Source organism: Capra hircus, chromosome 11 (assembly GCF_001704415.2).
Source record: "Capra hircus breed San Clemente chromosome 11, ASM170441v1, whole genome shotgun sequence".
In the NCBI taxonomy this organism is placed as follows: Eukaryota; Metazoa; Chordata; class Mammalia; order Artiodactyla; family Bovidae; genus Capra; species Capra hircus.
Window position 1 is genome coordinate 43410305 of NC_030818.1, and position 12155 is coordinate 43422459.

General features: G+C 41.8%; 1 protein-coding gene across 5 annotated transcripts in view; it reads left to right on the plus strand.

Annotated features, from left to right (window-relative positions):
* The window catches only part of KIAA1841 (KIAA1841 ortholog), a 57208-nt gene continuing 46117 nt past the window's right edge, over nucleotides 1065–12155 (plus strand). For all 5 annotated transcript variants that reach the window (XM_018055283.1, XM_018055284.1, XM_018055285.1 and 2 more), the window contains exon 1: nucleotides 1065–1228. The gene's annotated coding sequence lies outside the window, so the exon portion shown is untranslated. The remainder of the gene's footprint in view (nucleotides 1229–12155) is intronic.

Here is a 12155-nt window from a genome sequence, read left to right on the forward strand (position 1 = left end):
TACAATAGACAAGACATGGAAATAACCTGTCCCTCAACATATGAATGAATAGAGATGTGGTGTGTGTGTGTGTGTGTGTGTGTGTGTGTGTGTGTGTGTGATGGAATACTAGCCATAAAAAGAATGAAATAATGCCATATGCAGCAACATGGATGGACCTAGAGATTATCAATCTAAATGAAGTAAGTTGGAGAGAGAAAGACAAACACTATATGGTATCACTTATATGTGGAATCTGAAAAAAAATACTGTAAATGAACTTATCAATGAAACAGTCTCAGAACAGATCTGTGGTTGCCAAGGGTGGAAGAGGGTGGAGGAGAGCTAGATTGAGTTTGGGATTAGCAGATGCAAACTATTGTATATGAAATGGATAAACAACAAAGTCCTGCATAGCATAGGAAACTATATTCAACATCTTGTAATAAACTATAATGGAAAATAATATGGAAAAAAATGTAACTAAATTGTTTTGCTGTACAGTAGAAGCTAACAACATTGTAAATCAACTAAAATAAAATTTTAAAAGAGAAAAGATACTGACATGTAGCATTTACCCCACAAGATTGGGCCTTACACATCTGACTAGGTTCCCAGTAGTAGTCACCAAAGTAAGGTCCTTCCTGAACCTATTAATGTACAAAACCTCAAGGAGTAACCCAAAGCTATTTACATTTTTCAAGAGACGCTTCCTGATGAAGACCACGCTGCACCCAAGATATTTCTTGCATCCTCAGATCATACGATTTTCCTATTCTACCTGACCTAAGCGGGTATATCAAAGCCACCAACAACTTCATTCTGTATGAGTTCTTTCTCCCCCCATTTCACCCTTTCTTCTGGACTCAGAGACGATCATTCTGAGTGAAGTTCTGGCTCTAGAGGGCATCTGGTTGCTAAGAGACAGGACGCTGGGAGGGTGGGGACGCTGCACTGCGACAGGCCTGAGAAAGAATTCGAGGGGGGCGGGGAAGAAACGCTAGGCCGAGTAGCCGCTCTTCACAGCACCCGCTCCCTGCAGCCCGAAAGGAGCTCGTCGTTCATTGGCTGCGCCGTTGCGGCGCTGGCCTGCGATTGGCCAGGCGGCGTCAATCTCCGCGTTCCCCGCCCCGCGGCGCTAGTACCCCAGCGGTTGGGTTTGAGGGTCTGGTCGCGGCCGCTTCATGGCGTGGGTGGTGCAGGGCTCTGCAGGTGACGGGGGCGAAGCGAGGGCCATTGCGGCCTAGAGGTGAGTGACGAGCCGAGGGAGCTCGGGGGCTGGTTGGGGGCGGAAAGTGCGGCGAGAGGCGTTACCATTGGCGGCTAGCGGCCCCCTCTGCGGCCTCCTCCGCTTTAGGGCCGGGTCGGAGTCTCGCTAGTGGAAAGTGCCCCCGAACCGCCCCCATGTGCATCGAGCGGCCCGCCGGCTCTGCCTTCTCCAGATCCCCAAAGCCGGTCCCTCCAGTGAACCAGCTGAGGGAGCACAGCGTCTGCAGTCCTGGCCCCACCCCTAGTCCCTGCCCTGCATCTTCCCCTGCCTCGGCCCACTGCTTTCCCCGCGCCTTTGTCCACCGCTCACCCGCTCAGCGCCCAGAGTTTCTGCACCCGAAGGAAGGCGGGAGACCACCAAGGTCTGGGCTGCCTTAGAGGACGTGCAGTGCAGCGAGCCTCTGGGCCTAAGGTTGCGGGGCTTTGATATGTTCTTTCTAGGTTTCAATTGTGGTTTTATTTTCTTCTTCACTATGAAAGCCAGAGGCCCATTCTCGTGGTCAGAAAGCCTGGGCACAAGGCTTCTACACTGGTGATGACTCAGTGTTGTCGCCCATCCTCTGTTATGCCAGAAGCCTTTGACCTGCCCTGCTGGCTCCTCTAGCACCTATCCTTCTCAGCCTAGGGGGAAAGTCTCTGTCTGCCACATCTTTTTCTATTTGAAAATAGGAAAAACAGATGCCAGTCTTGGACCTCTGTTTGTCTTGTTAGTACATTTAAACTCCCATCGTGGAAATGGAGAGGGCATGAGATGTGTTAAAAAGTGTATTTAGAGTAGTAAACAATTTTTATTTTTGGTAAATAACATGTCTCATACTAAACTATGTTTTTAATATTTTATCATGAATGGGAGTAAAATCTAGTAATAGTATAATTTGAGCTTCAAACTTTTTCTTATTGGCAGTTTTTGATAAGTCTGTACTTCTTTTCCAGAAGGGGATGCACAGTTGCAACTACTCGGAGAGAATTCTGACTCTAGGGATGCTTTCTTGAACATCTGTTTAATTGGAATTAATACTGGGTAGTTTTCTCTTGCTTGGTGTGATTCAGTTGTATACGGAAAATATCAACAGAAAAAAATTGTTTTTCACATTTAGATGATGTTCACTTCAGTTAGTTCAGTCACTCAGTCATCTCCAACTCTTTGTGACCCCATGGACTGCAGCAGGCCAGGCCTCCCTGTCCATCGCCAACTCCTGGAGTTTACTCAAACTCACGTCCATTGAGTCAGTGATGCCATCCAACTGTCTCATCCTCTGTCGTCCCCTTCTCCTCCTGCCTTCAGTCTTCCCCAGCATCGGGGTCTTTTCAAATGAGTCCGTTCTCGAATCAGGTGGCCAAAGTATTGGCGTTTCAGCTTTAGCATCAGTCCATCCAGTGAATATTCAGGACTGATTTCCTTTAAGATGGACTTGTTTGATCTCCTTACACTCCAAGAAACCCTCAAGAGTCTTCTCCAACACCACAGTTCAAAAGCATCAATTCTTCGGTGCTCAGCGTTCTTTATAGTCCAGCTCTCACATCCATATATAACTACTGGAAAAACCATAGCCTTGACTAGATGGACCTTTGCTGGCAAAGTAATGTCTCTGCTTTTTAATATGCTGACTATGTTGGTTGTAACTTTTCTTCCAAGGAGCAAGTGTGTTTTAATTTCGTGGCTGCAGTCACCATCTGCAGTGATTTTGGACCCCAAGAATATAAAGTCTATCACGGTTTCCATTGTCTCCGCATCTATTTGCCATGAAGTGATGGGACTGGATGCCATGATCTTAGTTTTCTCAGTGTTGAACCTCAAACCAACTTTTTCACTCTTCTCTTTCACTTTCATCAAGAGGCTTTTTAGGTCTTCACTTTCTGCCACAAGGGTGGTGTCATCTGCATATCTGAGGTTATTGATATTTCTCCCAGCAACCTTGATTCCAGCTTGTGCTTCTTCCAGCCCAGCGTTTCTCATGATGTACTCCTCATAGAAGTTAAATGAGCAGGGTGACAATATACAGCCTTGACGTACTCCTTTTCCTATTTGGAACCAGTCTGTTGTTCCATGTCCAGTTCTAACTGTTGCTTCCTGACCTGCATACAGATTTCTCAAAAGGCAGGTCAGATGGTCTGGTATTCCCATCTCTCTCAGAATCTTCCACAGTTTACTGTGATCCACATAGTCAAAGGCTTTGGCATAGTCAATAAAGCAGAAATAGATGTTTTTCTGGAACTCTCTTGCTTTTTCCATGCAGATATTGGCAATTTGATCTCTGGTTCCTCTGCCTTTTCTAAAACCAGCTTGAACATCAGGAAGTTCACGGTTCACATATTGCTGAAGGCTGGCTTGGAGAATTTTGAGCATTACTTTACTAGCGTGTGAGATGAGTGCAACTCTGCGGTAGTTTGAGCATTCTTTGGCATTGCCTTTCTTTGGAATTGGAATGAAAACTGACCTTTTCGAGTCCTGTGGCCACTGCTGAGTTTTCCAAATTTGCTGGCATATTGAGTGAGCACTTTCACAGCATCATCTTTCAGGATTTGAAAGAGCTCAACTGGAATTCCATCACCTCCACTAGCTTTGTTTGTAGTGATGCTTTCTAAGGCCTACTTGACTTCACATTCCAGGATGTCTGGCTCTAGGTGAGTGATCATACCATCGTGATTATCCGGGTGGTGAAGATCTTTTTTGTACAGTTCTTCTGTGTATTCTTGCCACGTCTTAATATCTTCTGCTTCTGTTAGGTCCAGACCATTTCTGTCCTTTATTGAGCCCATCTTTGCATGAAATGTTCCCTAATTGTTCTCTAATTTTTTTTTCCATGTTAAGTGTTTGTTAAAGTAAGATTTATTTTTCAAACAGGATCATTTTCTGCTCTACAAAAGCAACCAATAGCCTACAAATTTCAAACAATGTTTAACCAAGAAAATCTAGAACAGCAAAAGTCTGTGGGTACTTCCATAGAAGCTGTGTAATAGCATTTGAGTTCTACCATCCTGGTTAAGTCTTCTGTCAGAGGCTCTGGCATTTTTGCCCATCATCTTGTCAATGTATTTTCCTGTTGCTGCTTGCATATCACAGTTGGGTATCTTTGAATTTTTATCTTTCCAATTTCATTGTGTGAAATTATTTTCTCAAAATTTACTGATTCACATTTTATGAAGTTAAAATGTATTTTCTCCTCATTTTTTTCCTTTTAAACTTAAAAAAAAAATTGACGTTCTTTTCAGTCTTTGCTGTTGTTTGTGTCACTCCCAAATTTAGAATAATCTCTAACTTTCCTTTTGAATCTTTATTTTCCCTCTCTCTTAGAAAAACCTTTGAAAGTTGACTGCCACATTTCGCGTTATTTATGGCTTAAAACTGCTGGGTTCCCTGTAGAAGTTAAGTATTTACTTTAAGACAATATCCTGACTTATTATTGCAAATTTATTATTCCTCTGTACATCCTTCTTTTAACTAGACTGGCCATACTCTTATACTTGCTTTATGATAGTTTTTTTTTTATTTTTTGAATATAAATTTATTTATTTTAATTGGAGGCTAATTACTTTACAATATAGTATTGGTTTTGCCATACATCAACATGAATCCTCCACGGATGTACACATGTTCCGCATGCTGAACCCGCCTCCCACCTCCCTCCCCATACCATCCCTCTGGGTCATCCCAGTGCACCAGCCCCGAGCATCCTGTATCTTGCATCAAACCTGAACTGGCAATTCATTTTACATATGATATTATACATGTTTCAATGCCCTTCTCCCAAATCATCCCACCCTCCCCCGCAGAGTCCAAAAGACTGTTCTATACATCTGTGTCTCTTTTGCTGTCTCACATACAGGGTTATCGTTACCATCTTTCTAAATTCCATATATATGCGTTAGTATACTGTATTGATGTTTTTCTTTCTGGCTTACTTCATTCTGTATAATAGGCTCCAGTTTCATCCACCTCATTAGAACTGATTCAAATGTATTCTTTTTAATGGCTGAGTAATATTCCATTGTGTATATGTACCACAGCTTTCTTATCCATTCGTCTGTTGATGGACATCTAGGTTGCTTCCATGTCCTGGCTATTATAAACAGTGCTGCAATGAACATTGGGGTACACATGTCTCTTTCAATTCTGGTTTCTTCAGTGTGTATGCCCAGCAGTGGGATTGCTGGGTCATAAGGCAGTTCTATTTGTAGTTTTTAAGGAATCTCCACACTGTTCTCCATAGTGGCCATACTAGTTTGCATTCCCACCAACAGTGTAAGAGGGTTCCTATTTCTCCACACCCTCTCCAGCATTTATTGCTTGTAGACTTTTGGATCACAGCCATTCTGACTGGCATGAAATGGTACCTCATTGTGGTTTTGATTTGCATTTCTCTGATAATAAGTGATGTTGAACATCTTTTCATGTGTTTGTTGGCCATCCGTATGTCTTCTTTGGAGAAATGTCTGTTTAGTTCTTTGGCCCATTTTTTGACTGGGTCATTTATTTTTCTGGAATTGAGCTGCAGGAGTTGCTTGTATATTTTTGAGATTAATTCTTTGTCAGTTGCTTCATTTGCTATTATTTTCTCCCATTCTGAAGGCTGTCTTTTCACCTTGCTTATAGTTTCCTTTGTTGTGCAGAAGCTTTTAATTTTATTAGGTCCCATTTGTTTATTTTTGCTTTTATTTCCAATATTCTGGGAGGTGGGTCATAGAGGATCTTGCTGTGATTTATGTCAGAGAGTGTTTTGCTTATGTTTTCCTCTAGGAGTTTTATAGTTTCTGGTCTTACATTTAGATCTTTAATCCATTTTGAGTTTATTTTTGTGTATGGTGTTAGAAAGTGTTCTAGTTTCATTGTTTTACAAGTGGTTGACCAGTTTTCCCAGCACCACTTGTTAAAGAGATTATCTTTTCTCCATTGTATGTTTCTGCCTCCTTTGTCAAAGATAAGCTGTCCATAGGTGTGTGGATTTATCTCTGGGCTTTCTGTTTTGTTCCATTGATCTATATTTGTTTTTGTGCCAGTACCATACTGTCTTGATGACTGTGGCTTTGTACTAGAGCCTGAAGTCAGGCAGGTTGATTCCTCCAGTTCCATTCTTCTTTCTCAGCTCTAATTTTCTTGAAGAGATGTCTAGTCTTTCCCATTCTATTGTTTTCCTCTATTTCTTTGCACTGATTGCTGAGGAAGGCTTTCTTATCTCTCCTTGCTGTTCTTTGGAACTCTGCATTCAGATGGGTATATCTTTCCTTTTCTCCTTTGTCTTTCACTTCTGTTCTATTCGCAGCTATTTGTAAGACCTCCTCAGATAAGTGTTTTGCCTTTTTGGATTTGTTTTCCTTGGGGATGGTCTTGATCACTGCCTCTTGTACAATGTCACAAACCTCCGTCCGTAGTTCTTCAGGCACTCTGTTTGTCACTTCCACTGTATCATCATAAGGGATTTGATTCAGGTCATACCTGAATGGTCTAGTGGTTTTCCCTACTTTCTTCAATTTAAGAATAAGTAGTTCATGATCTGTGCCACAGTCAGCTCCTGGTCTTGTTTTTGCTGACTATATAGAACTTCTCCATCTTTGGCTGCAAAGAATATAATCAATTCGATTTCCATATTGACCATCTGGTGATGTCCATGTGTAGAGTGGTCTCCTGTGTTGTTGGAAGAGGGTGTTTGCTATGACCAGTGTGTTCTCTTGGCAAAACTCTATTAGCCTTTGCCCTGTTCCATCCTGTACTCCAAGGCCAAATTTGCCTGTTACTCCGGGTATTTCTTGACTTCCTACTTTTGCATTCCAGTCCCCTATAATGAAAAGGACATCTTTTTTGGATGCTATAAGGTCTTATAGGTCTTCATAGAACCGTTTAAGTTCAGCTTCTTCAGCATTACTGGTCAGGGCATACACTTAGATTACTGTGATACTGAATGGTTTACTGTGGAAATGGACAGAGATCATTCTTTTGTTTTTGAGATTGCCCCGAAGAACTGCATTTCAGACTCTTTTGTTGACTATGATGGTTACTCCATTTCTTCTAAGGGATTCTTGCCCACAGTAGTAGATATAATGGTCATCTGGATTAAATTCACCCATTCTAGTCCATTTTAGTTCACTGATTCCTAAAATGTTGATGTTAGATGATGTAAATTAAACATGTATTATAAATGAGTATTTATACAGGTATGGAATACACATACAAGTTTGAAAATATTTTATATGAATTGTATTTTTGATTGGCTAACAGATACCTCCACACTGTAGGCCACAATAAATATTTTAGAAATTTTTAAGTAATCTTTTTGGAAATAAAGTAAAAAACAGCACCCAAATCCTTGCCCTGTATTCTGTTTCAGACTGTTTTCTATTGAGGCTCAAACAAAATTGTAATGAAATACTCCATGCCTCAACATAGTTCTCAAATTGTGTGGTATGAAGTGATGATGCGCTAGGTACACAAGTAGAAAACAATGAAGTTCTGTAAAATCTATTTTCAGCTGGGCTCAAGGCAGTGTTTTATAGTTCTTAAAGCAGTTTTTGAAAATTTTTATGCCAGTAAAGTGGCCAAAATAAGAAATAATTATTGATCACCTTCTGTGTGCCAGGTAGTGTGTTATATATATTGTCTAATCCTTACAATAACATCAGAGGTAGGTATTATTTTCCTTGTGTTATAGCCAAGACCATTGAAATCATAGGTTGTATTGCTGGAAATGGCAACTAGATAAGAATCTAGATCTGATTTTGTACTCATTTTGTTGAGAGCTTACTTCATTGGAAAGTCACTGTCTCTCCTTTCATCTGTTACATTTGTCTTTATGAATCTGCTTAATCCTAGGCTCTTTGGAATGATAATGTTACTGTTATAAACATTGCTGCTAAGCTGCTAAGTTGCTTCAGTCGTGTCCGACTCTGTGCAACCCATAGACGGCAGCCCACCAGGCTTTGCTGTCCCTGGGGTTCTCCAGGCAAGAAGGCTGGAGTGCGTTGCCATTGCCTTCTCCAGTGCATGAAAGTGAAAAGTGAAAGTGAAGTTGCTTAGTCGTGTCCAACTCTTAGTGACCCCATGGACTACAGCCTAACAGGCTCCTCCATCCATGGGATTTTCCAGGCAAGAATACAGGAGTGGGTTGCCATTGCCTTCTTCGGTTAGTACTAAGTGCCAGGTAACACTGTCCATGTATCTTCAAAAGTATATGGGCTTCAAAATAGTATACTTCAAAAGTATACTATTATTCTTTGTTTTACAGATGAGAAAACTGAAGCATAGAGTACGTAATCTGAACCAGATAATACCTTAACTGGTGGAACCAGGACAAAAATTTGGGCAGTCTAGCGCCAGGGTCCATATGCAACACAATTCTGGGCCATCAGCAAGGTACCTGTCTGGTTGCTAGGAAGCTGTAATTTTCTTGTTTCTTTCTAATGTTCATGCAGAAACATGTAGGATAAATCTATTATGTTTACCACCCGATGTCCTGCATCAGTGTTTTATGGTACTAATCATTGTTAACGCTTCACTGAGAGTTTCTGCATTAGTTAGTTCCCCATTCTAACATTTAAACATCTCACATTATCCTTAACTTGATACTAGGTGATCAGTTCAGTTCAGTCACTCAGTCGTGTCCAACTCTTTGCAACCCCATGGACTGCAGCACCCCAGGCCTCCCTGTCTATCACCAACTCCCAGAGTTTACTCAAACTCATGTCCATTGAGTTGGTGATGCCATCCAGCCATCTCATCCTCTGTCATCCCCTTCTCCTCCCCACCTTCAGTCTTTCCCAGCATCAGGGTCTTTTTAAATGAGTCAGCTCTTCCCATCAGGTGGCCAAGTATTAGAGTTTCAGCTTTAGCATTAGTCCTTCCAATGAATATTCAGGACTGATTTCCTTTAGGATTGACTGGTTGGATCTCCTTGCAGTCCAAGGGACTCTCAAGAGTCTTTTCCAACACCACAGTTCAAAAGCATCAATTCTTTGGTGCTCAGATTTCTTTATCGTCTAGGTCTCACCTCCATACATGACTACTGGAAAAACCATAGCCTTGACTAGATGGACCTTTGCTGGCAAAGTAATGTCTCTGCTTTTGAATATGCTGTCTAGGTTGGTCATAACTTTTTTTCCAAGGAGTAAGTGTCTTTTATTTTCATGGCAGCAGTCACCATCTGCAGTGATTTTGGAGCGCCCAAAAATAAAGTCTGCCACTGTTTCCCCATCTATTTGCCATGAAGTGATAGGACCAGATGCCATGATCTTAGTTTTCTGAATGTTGAGCTTTAAGCCAACTTTTTCACTCTCCTCTTTCGCTTTCATCAAGAGGTTCTTTAGGTCTTCACTTTCTGCCACAAGGGTGGTATCATCTGCATATGTGAGGTGATTGATATTTCTCCCAGCAACCTTGATTCCAGGTTGTGTTTCCTCCAGTCCAGCATTTCTCATGATGTATTCTGCATATAAATTAAATAAGCAGGGTGACAATATATAGCCTTGATGTACTCCTTTTCCTATTTGGAACCAGTCTGTTGTTCCATGTCCACTTCTAACTGTAGCTTCCTGACCTGCATACAGATTTCTCAAGAGACAGGTCAGATGGTCTGGTATTCCCTCTCTTTAAGAATTTTCCAGAGTTTGTTGTGGTCCACACAGTCAAAGGCTTTGGCATAGTCAATAAAACAGAAATAGATGTTTTTCTGGAACTCTCTTACTTTTTTGATGATCCAGTGGATGTTGGCAATTTGATCTCTGCTTCCTCTTCCTTTTCTAAATCCAGCTTGAACATCTGGAAGTTCACGATTCATGTATTGTTAAAGTGTGGCTTGGAGAATTTTGAACATTATTTTGCTAGCATGTGAGATGAGTGCAGTTGTGCAGTAGTTTGAGCATTCTTTGGCATTGCCTTTCTTTGGGATTGGAATGAAAACTGAGCTTTTCCAGTCCTGTGGCCACTGCTGAGTTTTCCAAATTTGCTGGCATATCGAGTGCAGGACTTTCATAGCATCATGTTTTTGGATTTGAAATAGCTCAACTGAAATTCCATCACCTCTATTAGCTTTGTAGTGATGCTTCCTAAGGCCTACTTGACTTCACATTCCAGGATGTCTGGCTATAGGTGAGTGATCACACCATCATGATTATCTGGGTCGTGAAGATCATTTTTGTACAGTTCTTCTGTGTATTCTTGCCACCTTTTCTTAATATCTTGTGCTTCTGTTAGGTCCATACCATAGGTACTGTTATTTTATGCTGCATCAGATTTGTGAGGTGCTTTTCTCACAGTGCTTTCACAAAATAATCTCTTTGATTATTTATATAAACTCAATTAAAGTTATACCTCATAGCTCAGTTGGTAAAGAATCCGCCTGCAATGCAGGAGACCCGGTTCGATTCCTTGCTCAGGAAGATACGCTAGAGAAGGGATAGGCTACCCACTCCAATATTCTTGGGCTTCCCTTGTGGCTCAGCTGGTAAAGAATCCACCTGCAATGTTGGGAGAACTGGGTTGGATCCCTGGGTTTGGAAGATCCCCTGAAGAAGGGAAAGGCTACCCACTCCAGTATTCTGGCCTGGAGAATTCCATGGACTGTATAGTCCATGGGGTGCAAAGAGTCTGACGTGACTGAGCGATTTTTACTTTCACTTTTCATAGGTATTACCATCACTTAATTTCACTGCAGAAGTTCAAGTGACCTGCTCTGACTAGTTTGTGTGGAGTTAAACCTCAAACCTAAGTTTCAGATTTCTGTGTGCATCGCTTCTTCCACTGTAGTAGTGCATCAGTGTATCTCTGCTTTATACTTCTTTCCTAAAATAGGTAGCATTTTTCCATAAGAACGGTTTTGTTTCGGGGGATTATATTCTAGCACAGATTCAGCATCAATAAAGTCGTTGTTGTTGTTGTTCAGTTGCCCAGTTGTGTCTCACTCTGCAACCCCATGAATTGCAGCATGCCAGTCATGCCCGTCCCTCACCATCTCCCGAAGTTTGCCCTGAGTTCATGTACATTGCATTGGAGATGCCATCCAGCCTTCTCATCCTCAGATGCCCTCTTCTTCTGCCCTCAATCTTTCCCAGCATCAGAGACTTGTCCAGTGAGTCAGCTGTTCGCATCTGATGACCAAATACTGGAGTTTCAGTTTCAACATCTGTCCTTCGAGTGAGTGTTCAGGGTTGATTTCCCTTAAGATTGACTGATCTGATCTCCTTGCTGTCCAAGGAACTCTCAGGAGTCTTCTCCAGCAACACATTTCAAAGGCATCAATTCTTTGGGGCTTCACCTTCTTTATGGTACGAACCTTTGTTGGCAGAGTAATGTGTCTGCTTTTCAACACACTGTCTAGGTTTGTCCTAGCTTTCCTGCCAAGAAGCAAACGTCTTCTAACTTCATGATTGCAGTCACTATCCGCAGTGATTTTAGAGCCCAATAAAGTCATAGATAGGAGAAGGCAATGGCACCCCACTCCAGTACTCTTGCCTGGAAAATCCCATGGATGGAGGAGCCCGATAGGCTGTAGTCCATGGGATCGCAAAGAGTCAGACACGACTGAGCGATTTCACTTTGACTTTTCACTTTCATGCGTTGGAGAAGGAAATGGCAACCCACTCCAGTGTTCTTGCCTGGAGAATCCCGGGGATGGGGGAGCCTGGTGGGCTACCGTCTGTGGGATCGCACAGAGTCGGACACGACTGAAGCAACTTACCAGCAGCATGGCTAATTATAAATCTTTTCATCTGTAAATTTACATTCTAACTTCAGATACAATGCCTGGCCCATGGTGGAGGCTCAGTAAATGTTATTTTTTTTTTTAACGATTTCAGCTTTGTTGAAGTATAATTGACATAAATTCTCAAAATTTTTTAGATTTGAAGGGAGTAGCTTTTTTCCTTCAGTACCACAGCCTTTTCCCTCCCTTGGCTCACAAGCAGAAGCTTTGGAAATTGCT